Here is a 15,692-nt window from a genome sequence, read left to right as displayed (position 1 = left end):
TCACACACTCAGACCGAGGTACTATATTAGATCTACACTCACACACTCAGACCGAGGTACTTTATTCGGTCTACACTCACACACTCAGACCGAGGTACTTTATGAGGTCTACACTCACACACTCAGACCGAGGTACTTTATTAGATCTACACTCACACACTCAGACCGAGGTACTTTATTAGGTCAACACTCACACACTCAGACCGCGGTACTTTATTAGGTCCACACTCACACACTCAGACCGAGGTACTTTATTAGGTCCACACTCACACACTCAGACCGAGGTACTTTATTAGATCTACACTCACACACTCAGACCGAGGTACTTTATTAGCTCTGCACTCACACACTCAGCCGAGGTACTTTATTAGGTCCACACTCACACACTCAGACCGAGGTACTTTATTAGGTCCACACTCACACACTCAGACCGAGGTACTTTATTAGGTCCACACTCACACACTCAGACCGAGGTACTTTATTAGATCTACACTCACACACTCAGACCGAGGTATTTTATTAGATCTACGCTCACACACTCAGAGCGAGGTACTTTATCAGATCTACACTGACACTCTCAGACCGAGGTTCTTTATCAGATCTACACTCACACACTCAGACCGAGGTATTTTATTAGATCTACGCTCACACACTCAGACCGAGGTACTTTATCAGATCTACACTGACACTCTCAGACCGAGGTTCTTTATCAGATCTACACTCACACACTCAGACCGAGGTACTTTATTAGGTCTACACACACACACTCAGCCCGAGGTACTTTATTAGATCTACACTCACACACCCAGACCGAGGTACTTTATTAGATCTACACTCACACACTCAGACCGAGGTACTTTATTAGGTCAACACTCACACACTCAGACCGAGGTACTTTATTAGATCTACAGTCACACACTCAGACCGAGGTACTTTATTAGGTCAACACTCACACACTCAGACCGAGGTACTTTATTAGATCTACACTCACACACTCAGACCGAGGTACTTTATTAGATCTACACTCACACACTCAGACCGAGGTACTTTATTAGATCTACACTCACAGACTCAGACCGAGGTACTTTATTAGATCTACACTCACACACTCAGACCGAGGTACTTTATTAGATCTACACTCACACACTCAGACCGAGGTACTTTATTAGATCTACACTCATACACTCTGACCGAGCTACTTTATTAGGTCAACACTCACACACTCAGCCGAGGTACTTTATTAGGTCAACACTCACACACTCAGACCGAGGTACTTTATTAGGTCCACACTCACACAATCAGACCGAGGTACTTTATTAGGTCCACACTCACACACTCAGACCGAGGTACTTTATCAGATCTACACTGACACACTCAGACCGAGGTTCTTTATCAGATCTACACTCACACACTCAGTCCGAGGTACTTTATTAGATCTACACTCACACACTCAGACCGAGGTACTATATTAGATCTACACTCACACACTCAGACCGAGGTACTTTATTCGGTCTACACTCACACACTCAGACCGAGGTACTTTATGAGGTCTACACTCACACACTCAGACCGAGGTACTTTATTAGATCTACACTCACACACTCAGACCGAGGTACTTTATTAGATCTACACTCACACACTCACACACTCAGACCGAGGTACTTTATCAGATCTACACTGACACACTCAGACCGAGGTACTTTATTAGCTCTGCACTCACACACTCAGCCGAGGTACTTTATTAGGTCAACACTCACACACTCAGCCGAGGTACTTTATTAGGTCCACACTCACACACTCAGACCGAGGTACTTTATTAGGTCCACACTCACACACTCAGACCGAGGTACTTTATTAGGTCCACACTCACACACTCAGACCGAGGTACTTTATTAGATCTACACTCACACACTCAGACCGAGGTATTTTATTAGATCTACGCTCACACACTCAGAGCGAGGTACTTTATCAGATCTACACTGACACTCTCAGACCGAGGTTCTTTATCAGATCTACACTCACACACTCAGACCGAGGTATTTTATTAGATCTACGCTCACACACTCAGACCGAGGTACTTTATCAGATCTACACTGACACTCTCAGACCGAGGTTCTTTATCAGATCTACACTCACACACTCAGACCGAGGTACTTTATTAGGTCTACACACACACACTCAGCCCGAGGTACTTTATTAGATCTACACTCACACACTCAGACCGAGGTACTTTATTAGATCTACACTCACACACTCAGACCGAGGTACTTTATTAGGTCAACACTCACACACTCAGACCGAGGTACTTTATTAGAATTACACTCACACACTCAGACCGAGGTACTTTATTAGATCTACACTCACACACTCAGACCGAGGTACTTTATTAGATCTACACTCACACACTCAGACCGAGGTACTTTATTAGATCTACACTCACACACTCAGACCGAGGTACTTTATTAGATCTACACTCACAGACTACGACCGAGGTACTTTATTAGATCTACACTCACACACTCAGACCGAGGTACTTTATTAGATCTACACTCACACACTCAGACCGAGGTACTTTATTAGATCTACACTCACACACTCAGACCGAGCTACTTTATTAGGTCAACACTCACACACTCAGCCGAGGTACTTTATTAGGTCAACACTCACACACTCAGACCGAGGTACTTTATTAGGTCCACACTCACACAATCAGACCGAGGTACTTTATTAGGTCCACACTCACACACTCAGACCGAGGTACTTTATCAGATCTACACTGACACACTCAGACCGAGGTTCTTTATCAGATCTACACTCACACTCTCAGTCCGAGGTACTTTATTACATCTACACTCACACACTCAGACCGAGGTACTATATTAGATCTACACTCACACACTCAGACCGAGGTACTTTATTCGGTCTACACTCACACACTCAGACCGAGGTACTTTATGAGGTCTACACTCACACACTCAGACCGAGGTACTTTATTAGATCTACACTCACACACTCAGACCGAGGTACTTTATTAGGTCAACACTCACACACTCAGACCGCGGTACTTTATTAGGTCCACACTCACACACTCAGACCGAGGTACTTTATTAGGTCCACACTCACACACTCAGACCGAGGTACTTTATTAGATCTACACTCACACACTCAGACCGAGGTACTTTATTAGCTCTGCACTCACACACTCAGCCGAGGTACTTTATTAGGTCCACACTCACACACTCAGACCGAGGTACTTTATTAGGTCCACACTCACACACTCAGACCGAGGTACTTTATTAGGTCCACACTCACACACTCAGACCGAGGTACTTTATTAGATCTACACTCACACACTCAGACCGAGGTATTTTATTAGATCTACGCTCACACACTCAGAGCGAGGTACTTTATCAGATCTACACTGACACTCTCAGACCGAGGTTCTTTATCAGATCTACACTCACACACTCAGACCGAGGTATTTTATTAGATCTACGCTCACACACTCAGACCGAGGTACTTTATCAGATCTACACTGACACTCTCAGACCGAGGTTCTTTATCAGATCTACACTCACACACTCAGACCGAGGTACTTTATTAGGTCTACACACACACACTCAGCCCGAGGTACTTTATTAGATCTACACTCACACACCCAGACCGAGGTACTTTATTAGATCTACACTCACACACTCAGACCGAGGTACTTTATTAGGTCAACACTCACACACTCAGACCGAGGTACTTTATTAGATCTACAGTCACACACTCAGACCGAGGTACTTTATTAGGTCAACACTCACACACTCAGACCGAGGTACTTTATTAGATCTACACTCACACACTCAGACCGAGGTACTTTATTAGATCTACACTCACACACTCAGACCGAGGTACTTTATTAGATCTACACTCACAGACTCAGACCGAGGTACTTTATTAGATCTACACTCACACACTCAGACCGAGGTACTTTATTAGATCTACACTCACACACTCAGACCGAGGTACTTTATTAGATCTACACTCATACACTCTGACCGAGCTACTTTATTAGGTCAACACTCACACACTCAGCCGAGGTACTTTATTAGGTCAACACTCACACACTCAGACCGAGGTACTTTATTAGGTCCACACTCACACAATCAGACCGAGGTACTTTATTAGGTCCACACTCACACACTCAGACCGAGGTACTTTATCAGATCTACACTGACACACTCAGACCGAGGTTCTTTATCAGATCTACACTCACACACTCAGTCCGAGGTACTTTATTAGATCTACACTCACACACTCAGACCGAGGTACTATATTAGATCTACACTCACACACTCAGACCGAGGTACTTTATTCGGTCTACACTCACACACTCAGACCGAGGTACTTTATGAGGTCTACACTCACACACTCAGACCGAGGTACTTTATTAGATCTACACTCACACACTCAGACCGAGGTACTTTATTAGATCTACACTCACACACTCACACACTCAGACCGAGGTACTTTATCAGATCTACACTGACACACTCAGACCGAGGTACTTTATTAGCTCTGCACTCACACACTCAGCCGAGGTACTTTATTAGGTCAACACTCACACACTCAGCAGAGGTACTTTATTAGGTCCACACTCACACACTCAGAGCGAGGTACTTTATTAGGTCCACACTCACACACTCAGACCGAGGTACTTTATTAGGTCCACACTCACACACTCAGACCGAGGTACTTTATTAGATCTACACTCACACACTCAGACCGAGGTATTTTATTAGATCTACGCTCACACACTCAGACCGAGGTACTTTATCAGATCTACACTGACACTCTCAGACCGAGGTTCTTTATCAGATCTACACTCACACACTCAGACCGAGGTATTTTATTAGATCTACGCTCACACACTCAGACCGAGGTACTTTATCAGATCTACACTGACACTCTCAGATCGAGGTACTTTATCAGATCTACACTCACACACTCAGACTGAGGTACTTTATTAGGTCTACACACACACACTCAGCCCGAGGTACTTTATTAGATCTACACTCACACACTCAGACCGAGGTACTTTATTAGATCTACACTCACACACTCAGACCGAGGTACTTTATTAGGTCAACACTCACACACTCAGACCGAGGTACTTTATTAGATCTACACTCACAAACTCAGACCGAGGTACTTTATTAGGTCAACACTCACACACTCAGACCGAGGTACTTTATTAGATCTACACTCACACACTCAGACCGAGGTACTTTATTAGATCTACACTCACACACTCAGACCGAGGTACTTTATTAGATCTACACTCACAGACTCAGACCGAGGTACTTTATTAGATCTACACTCACACACTCAGACCGAGGTACTTTATTAGATCTACACTCACACACTCAGACCGAGGTACTTTATTAGATCTACACTCACACACTCAGACCGAGCTACTTTATTAGGTCAACACTCACACACTCAGCCGAGATACTTTATTAGGTCAACACTCACACACTCAGACCGAGGTACTTTATTAGGTCCACACTCACACAATCAGACCGAGGTACTTTAATAGGTCCACACTCACACACTCAGACCGAGGTACTTTATTAGATCTACACTCACACACTCAGACCGAGGTACTATATTAGATCTACATTCACACACTCAGACCGAGGTACTTTATTCGGTCTACACTCACACACTCAGACCGAGGTACTTTATGAGGTCTACACTCACACACTCAGACCGAGGTACTTTATTAGATCTACACTCACACACTCAGACCGAGGTATTTTATTAGATCTACACTCACACACTCAGACCGTGGTACTTTATTTGATCTACACTCACACACTCAGACCGAGGTACTTTATTACATCTACACTCACACACTCAGACCGAGGTACTTTATCAGGTCTACACTCACACTATCAGACCGAGATAGTTTATGAGATCTGCACTCACACACTCAGACCGAGGTACTTTATTAGGTCCACACTCACACACTCAGACCGAGGTACTTTATCAGATCTACACTCACACACTCAGACCGAGGTACTTTATTAGATCTACACTCACACACTCAGACCGAGGTACTTTATTCGGTCTACACTCACACACACAGACCGAGGTACTTTATTAGATCTACACTCACACACTCTGACCGAGGTACTTTATTCGGTCTACACTCACACACTCAGACCGAGGTACTTTATCAGATCTACGCTCACACACTCAGACCGAGGTACTTTATCAGATCTACACTCACACACTCATACCGAGGTACTTTATTAGATGTACACTCACACACTCAGACCGAGGTACTTTATTAGATCTACACTCACACACTCAGACCGAGGTATTTTATCAGGTCTACACTCACACACTCAGACCGAGGTACTTTATCAGGTCAACACTCACACACTCAGACCGAGGTACTTTATTAGATCTACACTCACACACTCACACAGAGGTACTTTATTAGATCTACACTCACACACTCAGACCGAGGTACTTTATTAGGTCTACACTCACACACTCAGACCGAGGTATTTTATCAGGTCTACACTCACACACTCAGACCGAGGTACTTTATTAGATCTACACTCACACACTCAGACCGAGGTACTTTATTAGGTCAACACTCACACACTCAGACCGAGGTACTTTATTAGATCAACACTCACACACTCAGACCGAGGTACTTTATTAGATCTACACTCACACACTCAGACTGAGGTACTTTATTAGATCTACACTCACACACTCAGACCGAGCTACTTTATTAGATCTACACTCACACACTCAGACCGAGGTACTTTATTAGATCTACACTCACACACTCAGACTGAGGTACTTTATTAGATCTACACTCACACACTCAGACCGAGGTACTTTATTAGGACCACACTCACACACTCAGACCGAGGTACTTTATTAGGTCCACACTCACACACTCAGACCGAGGTACTTTATTAGGTCCACACTCACACACTCAGACCGAGGTACTTTATTAGATCTACACTCACACACTCAGACCGAGGTACTTTATTAGATCTACACTCACACACTCAGACCGAGGTACTTTATTAGATCTACACTGACACACTCAGACCGAGGTACTTTATTAGGTCCACACTCACACTCTCAGACCGAGGTACTTTATTAGATCTACACTCACACACTCAGACCGAGGTACTTTATTAGCTCTGCACTCACACACTAAGCCGAGGTACTTTATTAGGTCAACACTCACACACTCAGCCGAGGTACTTTATTAGGTCCACACTCACACACTCAGACCGAGGTACTTTATTAGGTCCACACTCACACACTCAGACCGAGGTACTTTATTAGGTCCACACTCACACACTCAGACCGAGGTACTTTATTAGATCTACACTCACACACTCAGACCGAGCTATTTTATTAGATCTACGCTCACACACTCAGACCGAGGTACCTTATCAGATCTACACTGACACTCTCAGACCGAGGTTCTTTATTAGGTCCACACTCACACACTCAGACCGAGGTACTTTATTAGGTCCACACTCACACACTCAGACCGAGGTACTTTATTAGGTCCACACTCACACACTCAGACCGAGGTACTTTATTAGTTCTACACTCACACACTCAGACCGAGGTATTTTATTAGATCTACACTCACACACTCAGACCGTGGTACTTTATTTGATCTACACTCACACACTCAGACCGAGGTACTTTATTACATCTACACTCACACACTCAGACCGAGGTACTTTATCAGGTCTACACTCACACTATCAGACCGAGATAGTTTATGAGATCTGCACTCACACACTCAGACCGAGGTACTTTATTAGGTCCACACTCACACACTCAGACCGAGGTACTTTATCAGATCTACACTCACACACTCAGACCGAGGTACTTTATTAGATCTACACTCACACACTCAGACCGAGGTACTTTATTCGGTCTACACTCACACACACAGACCGAGGTACTTTATTAGATCTACACTCACACACTCTGACCGAGGTACTTTATTCGGTCTACACTCACACACTCAGACCGAGGTACTTTATCAGATCTACGCTCACACACTCAGACCGAGGTACTTTATCAGATCTACACTCACACACTCATACCGAGGTACTTTATTAGATGTACACTCACACACTCAGACCGAGGTACTTTATTAGATCTACACTCACACACTCAGACCGAGGTATTTTATCAGGTCTACACTCACACACTCAGACCGAGGTACTTTATCAGGTCAACACTCACACACTCAGACCGAGGTACTTTATTAGATCTACACTCACACACTCACACAGAGGTACTTTATTAGATCTACACTCACACACTCAGACCGAGGTACTTTATTAGGTCTACACTCACACACTCAGACCGAGGTATTTTATCAGGTCTACACTCACACACTCAGACCGAGGTACTTTATTAGATCTACACTCACACACTCAGACCGAGGTACTTTATTAGGTCAACACTCACACACTCAGACCGAGGTACTTTATTAGATCAACACTCACACACTCAGACCGAGGTACTTTATTAGATCTACACTCACACACTCAGACTGAGGTACTTTATTAGATCTACACTCACACACTCAGACCGAGCTACTTTATTAGATCTACACTCACACACTCAGACCGAGGTACTTTATTAGATCTACACTCACACACTCAGACTGAGGTACTTTATTAGATCTACACTCACACACTCAGACCGAGGTACTTTATTAGGACCACACTCACACACTCAGACCGAGGTACTTTATTAGGTCCACACTCACACACTCAGACCGAGGTACTTTATTAGGTCCACACTCACACACTCAGACCGAGGTACTTTATTAGATCTACACTCACACACTCAGACCGAGGTACTTTATTAGATCTACACTCACACACTCAGACCGAGGTACTTTATTAGATCTACACTGACACACTCAGACCGAGGTACTTTATTAGGTCCACACTCACACTCTCAGACCGAGGTACTTTATTAGATCTACACTCACACACTCAGACCGAGGTACTTTATTAGCTCTGCACTCACACACTAAGCCGAGGTACTTTATTAGGTCAACACTCACACACTCAGCCGAGGTACTTTATTAGGTCCACACTCACACACTCAGACCGAGGTACTTTATTAGGTCCACACTCACACACTCAGACCGAGGTACTTTATTAGGTCCACACTCACACACTCAGACCGAGGTACTTTATTAGATCTACACTCACACACTCAGACCGAGCTATTTTATTAGATCTACGCTCACACACTCAGACCGAGGTACCTTATCAGATCTACACTGACACTCTCAGACCGAGGTTCTTTATTAGGTCCACACTCACACACTCAGACCGAGGTACTTTATTAGGTCCACACTCACACACTCAGACCGAGGTACTTTATTAGGTCCACACTCACACACTCAGACCGAGGTACTTTATTAGTTCTACACTCACACACTCAGACCGAGGTATTTTATTAGATCTACGCTCACACACTCAGACTGAGGTACTTTATCAGATCTACACTGACACTCTCAGACCGAGGTTCTTTATCAGATCTACACTCACACACTCAGACCGAGGTATTTTATTAGATCTACGCTCAAAGACTCAGACCGAGGTACTTTTTCAGATCTACACTGACACTCTCAGACCGAGGTTCTTTATTACGTCTACACACACACACTCAGACCGAGGTATTTTATTAGATCTACACTCACACACTCAGACCGAGGTACTTTATTAGATCTACACTCACACACTCAGACCGAGGTACTTTATTAGATCTACACTCACAGACTCAGACCGAGGTACTTTATTAGATCTACACTCACACACTCAGACCGAGGTACTTTATTAGATCTACACTCACACACTCAGACCGAGGTACTTTATTAGATCTACACTCATACACTCTGACCGAGCTACTTTATTAGGTCAACACTCACACACTCAGCCGAGGTACTTTATTAGGTCAACACTCACACACTCAGACCGAGGTACTTTATTAGGTCCACACTCACACAATCAGACCGAGGTACTTTATTAGGTCCACACTCACACACTCAGACCGAGGTACTTTATCAGATCTACACTGACACACTCAGACCGAGGTTCTTTATCAGATCTACACTCACACACTCAGTCCGAGGTACTTTATTAGATCTACACTCACACACTCAGACCGAGGTACTATATTAGATCTACACTCACACACTCAGACCGAGGTACTTTATTCGGTCTACACTCACACACTCAGACCGAGGTACTTTATGAGGTCTACACTCACACACTCAGACCGAGGTACTTTATTAGATCTACACTCACACACTCAGACCGAGGTACTTTATTAGATCTACACTCACACACTCACACACTCAGACCGAGGTACTTTATCAGATCTACACTGACACACTCAGACCGAGGTACTTTATTAGCTCTGCACTCACACACTCAGCCGAGGTACTTTATTAGGTCAACACTCACACACTCAGCCGAGGTACTTTATTAGGTCCACACTCACACACTCAGACCGAGGTACTTTATTAGGTCCACACTCACACACTCAGACCGAGGTACTTTATTAGGTCCACACTCACACACTCAGACCGAGGTACTTTATTAGATCTACACTCACACACTCAGACCGAGGTATTTTATTAGATCTACGCTCACACACTCAGACCGAGGTACTTTATCAGATCTACACTGACACTCTCAGACCGAGGTTCTTTATCAGATCTACACTCACACACTCAGACCGAGGTATTTTATTAGATCTACGCTCACACACTCAGACCGAGGTACTTTATCAGATCTACACTGACACTCTCAGATCGAGGTACTTTATCAGATCTACACTCACACACTCAGACTGAGGTACTTTATTAGGTCTACACACACACACTCAGCCCGAGGTACTTCATTAGATCTACACTCACACACTCAGACCGAGGTACTTTATTAGATCTACACTCACACACTCAGACCGAGGTACTTTATTAGGTCAACACTCACACACTCAGACCGAGGTACTTTATTAGATCTACACTCACACACTCAGACCGAGGTACTTTATTAGGTCAACACTCACACACTCAGACCGAGGTACTTTATTAGATCTACACTCACACACTCAGACCGAGGTACTTTATTAGATCTACACTCACACACTCAGACCGAGGTACTTTATTAGATCTACACTCACAGACTCAGACCGAGGTACTTTATTAGATCTACACTCACACACTCAGACCGAGGTACTTTATTAGATCTACACTCACACACTCAGACCGAGGTACTTTATTAGATCTACACTCACACACTCAGACCGAGCTACTTTATTAGGTCAACACTCACACACTCAGCCGAGATACTTTATTAGGTCAACACTCACACACTCAGACCGAGGTACTTTATTAGGTCCACACTCACACAATCAGACCGAGGTACTTTAATAGGTCCACACTCACACACTCAGACCGAGGTACTTTATTAGATCTACACTCACACACTCAGACCGAGGTACTATATTAGATCTACACTCACACACTCAGACCGAGGTACTTTATTCGGTCTACACTCACACACTCAGACCGAGGTACTTTATGAGGTCTACACTCACACACTCAGACCGAGGTACTTTATTAGATCTACACTCACACACTCAGACCGAGGTATTTTATTAGATCTACACTCACACACTCAGACCGTGGTACTTTATTTGATCTACACTCACACACTCAGACCGAGGTACTTTATTACATCTACACTCACACACTCAGACCGAGGTACTTTATCAGGTCTACACTCACACTATCAGACCGAGATAGTTTATGAGATCTGCACTCACACACTCAGACCGAGGTACTTTATTAGGTCCACACTCACACACTCAGACCGAGGTACTTTATCAGATCTACACTCACACACTCAGACCGAGGTACTTTATTAGATCTACACTCACACACTCAGACCGAGGTACTTTATTCGGTCTACACTCACACACACAGACCGAGGTACTTTATTAGATCTACACTCACACACTCTGACCGAGATACTTTATTCGGTCTACACTCACACACTCAGACCGAGGTACTTTATCAGATCTACGCTCACACACTCAGACCGAGGTACTTTATCAGATCTACACTCACACACTCAGACCGAGGTACTTTATTAGATGTACACTCACACACTCAGACCGAGGTACTTTATTAGATCTACACTCACACACTCAGACCGAGGTATTTTATCAGGTCTACACTCACACACTCAGACCGAGGTACTTTATCAGGTCAACACTCACACACTCAGACCGAGGTACTTTATTAGATCTACACTCACACACTCACACAGAGGTACTTTATTAGATCTACACTCACACACTCAGACCGAGGTACTTTATTAGGTCTACACTCACACACTCAGACCGAGGTATTTTATCAGGTCTACACTCACACACTCAGACCGAGGTACTTTATTAGATCTACACTCACACACTCAGACCGAGGTACTTTATTAGGTCAACACTCACACACTCAGACCGAGGTACTTTATTAGATCAACACTCACACACTCAGACCGAGGTACTTTATTAGATCTACACTCACACACTCAGACTGAGGTACTTTATTAGATCTACACTCACACACTCAGACCGAGCTACTTTATTAGATCTACACTCACACACTCAGACCGAGGTACTTTATTAGATCTACACTCACACACTCAGACTGAGGTACTTTATTAGATCTACACTCACACACTCAGACCGAGGTACTTTATTAGGACCACACTCACACACTCAGACCGAGGTACTTTATTAGGTCCACACTCACACACTCAGACCGAGGTACTTTATTAGGTCCACACTCACACACTCAGACCGAGGTACTTTATTAGATCTACACTCACACACTCAGACCGAGGTACTTTATTAGATCTACACTCACACACTCAGACCGAGGTACTTTATTAGATCTACACTGACACACTCAGACCGAGGTACTTTATTAGGTCCACACTCACACTCTCAGACCGAGGTACTTTATTAGATCTACACTCACACACTCAGACCGAGGTACTTTATTAGCTCTGCACTCACACACTAAGCCGAGGTACTTTATTAGGTCAACACTCACACACTCAGCCGAGGTACTTTATTAGGTCCACACTCACACACTCAGACCGAGGTACTTTATTAGGTCCACACTCACACACTCAGACCGAGGTACTTTATTAGGTCCACACTCACACACTCAGACCGAGGTACTTTATTAGATCTACACTCACACACTCAGACCGAGCTATTTTATTAGATCTACGCTCACACACTCAGACCGAGGTACCTTATCAGATCTACACTGACACTCTCAGACCGAGGTTCTTTATTAGGTCCACACTCACACACTCAGACCGAGGTACTTTATTAGGTCCACACTCACACACTCAGACCGAGGTACTTTATTAGGTCCACACTCACACACTCAGACCGAGGTACTTTATTAGTTCTACACTCACACACTCAGACCGAGGTATTTTATTAGATCTACGCTCACACACTCAGACTGAGGTACTTTATCAGATCTACACTGACACTCTCAGACCGAGGTTCTTTATCAGATCTACACTCACACACTCAGACCGAGGTATTTTATTAGATCTACGCTCAAAGACTCAGACCGAGGTACTTTTTCAGATCTACACTGACACTCTCAGACCGAGGTTCTTTATTACGTCTACACACACACACTCAGACCGAGGTACTTTATTAGAACTACACTCACACACTCAGACCGAGGTACTTGATTAGATCTACACTGACACACTCAGACCGAGGTACTTTATTAGGTCAACACTCACACACTCAGACCGAGGTACTTTATTAGATCTACACTCACACACTCAGACCGAGGTACTTTATTAGGTCAACACTCACACACTCAGACCGAGGTACTTTATTAGATCTACACTCACACACTCAGACCGAGGTACTTTATTAGATCTACACTCACACACTCAGTCCGAGGTACTTTATTAGATCTACACTCACAGACTCAGACCGAGGTACTTTATTAGATCTACACTCACACACTCAGACCGAGGTACTTTATTAGATCTACACTCACACACTCAGACCGAGGTACTTTATTAGATCTACACTCACACACTCAGACCGAGCTACTTTATTAGGTCAACACTCACACACTCAGCCGAGGTACTTTATTAGGACAACACTCACACACTCAGACCGAGGTACTTTATTAGGTCCACACTCACACACTCAGACCGAGGTACTTTATTAGGTCCACACTCACACACTCAGACCGAGGTACTTTATCAGATCTACACTGACACACTCAGACCGAGGTTCTTTATCAGATCTACACTCACACACTCAGACCGAGGTACTTTATTAGATCTACACTCACACACTCAGACCGAGGTACTTTATTAGATCTACACTCACACACTCAGACCGAGGTACTTTATTAGGTCTACACACACACACTCAGACCGTGGTACTTTATTAGATCTACACTCACACACTCAGACCGAGGTACTTTATTAGATCTACACTCACACACTCAGACCGAGGTACTTTATTAGATCTACACTCACACACTCAGACCGAGGTACTTTATTAGATCTACACTCACACACTCAGACCGAGGTACTTTATTAGATCTACACTCACACACTCAGACCGAGGTACTTTATTAGATCTACACTCACAGACTACGACCGAGGTACTTTATTAGATCTACACTCACACACTCAGACCGAGGTACTTTATTAGATCTACACTCACACACTCAGACCGAGGTACTTTATTAGATCTACACTCACACACTCAGACCGAGCTACTTTATTAGGTCAACACTCACACACTCAGCCGAGGTACTTTATTAGGTCAACACTCACACACTCAGACCGAGTTACTTTATTAGGTCCACACTCACACAATCAGACCGAGGTACTTTATTAGGTCCACACTCACACACTCAGACCGAGGTACTTTATCAGATCTACACTGACACACTCAGACCGAGGTTCTTTATCAGATCTACACTCACACACTCAGTCCGAGGTACTTTATTACATCTACACTCACACACTCAGACCGAGGTACTATATTAGATCTACACTCACACACTCAGACCGAGGTACTTTATTCGGTCTACACTCACACACTCAGACCGAGGTACTTTATGAGGTCTACACTCACACACTCAGACCGAGGTACTTTATTAGATCTACACTCACACACTCAGACCGAGGTACTTTATTAGGTCAACACTCACACACTCAGACCGCGGTACTTTATTAGGTCCACACTCACACACTCAGACCGAGGTACTTTATTAGGTCCACACTCACACACTCAGACCGAGGTACTTTATTAGATCTACACTCACACACTCAGACCGAGGTACTTTATTAGCTCTGCACTCACACACTCAGCCGAGGTACTTTATTAGGTCCACACTCACACACTCAGACCGAGGTACTTTATTAGGTCCACACTCACACTCTCAGACCGAGGTACTTTATTAGGTCCACACTCACACACTCAGACCGAGGTACTTTATTAGATCTACACTCACACACTCAGACCGAGGTATTTTATTAGATCTA

General features: G+C 44.1%; 1 protein-coding gene across 3 annotated transcripts in view; it reads left to right on the top strand.

Annotated features, from left to right (window-relative positions):
• Positions 1-15,692, top strand: part of syt1a (synaptotagmin Ia) — a 750,347-nt gene that overhangs the window by 476,438 nt on the left and 258,217 nt on the right. The window lies entirely within an intron of this gene.

This window comes from Hypanus sabinus, chromosome 8 (genome assembly GCF_030144855.1).
Source record: "Hypanus sabinus isolate sHypSab1 chromosome 8, sHypSab1.hap1, whole genome shotgun sequence".
Lineage (NCBI taxonomy): Eukaryota > Metazoa > Chordata > Chondrichthyes > Myliobatiformes > Dasyatidae > Hypanus > Hypanus sabinus.
The sequence above is the reverse complement of the archived record's forward strand: the minus strand, read 5'-3'. Positions and strand labels throughout refer to the sequence as shown.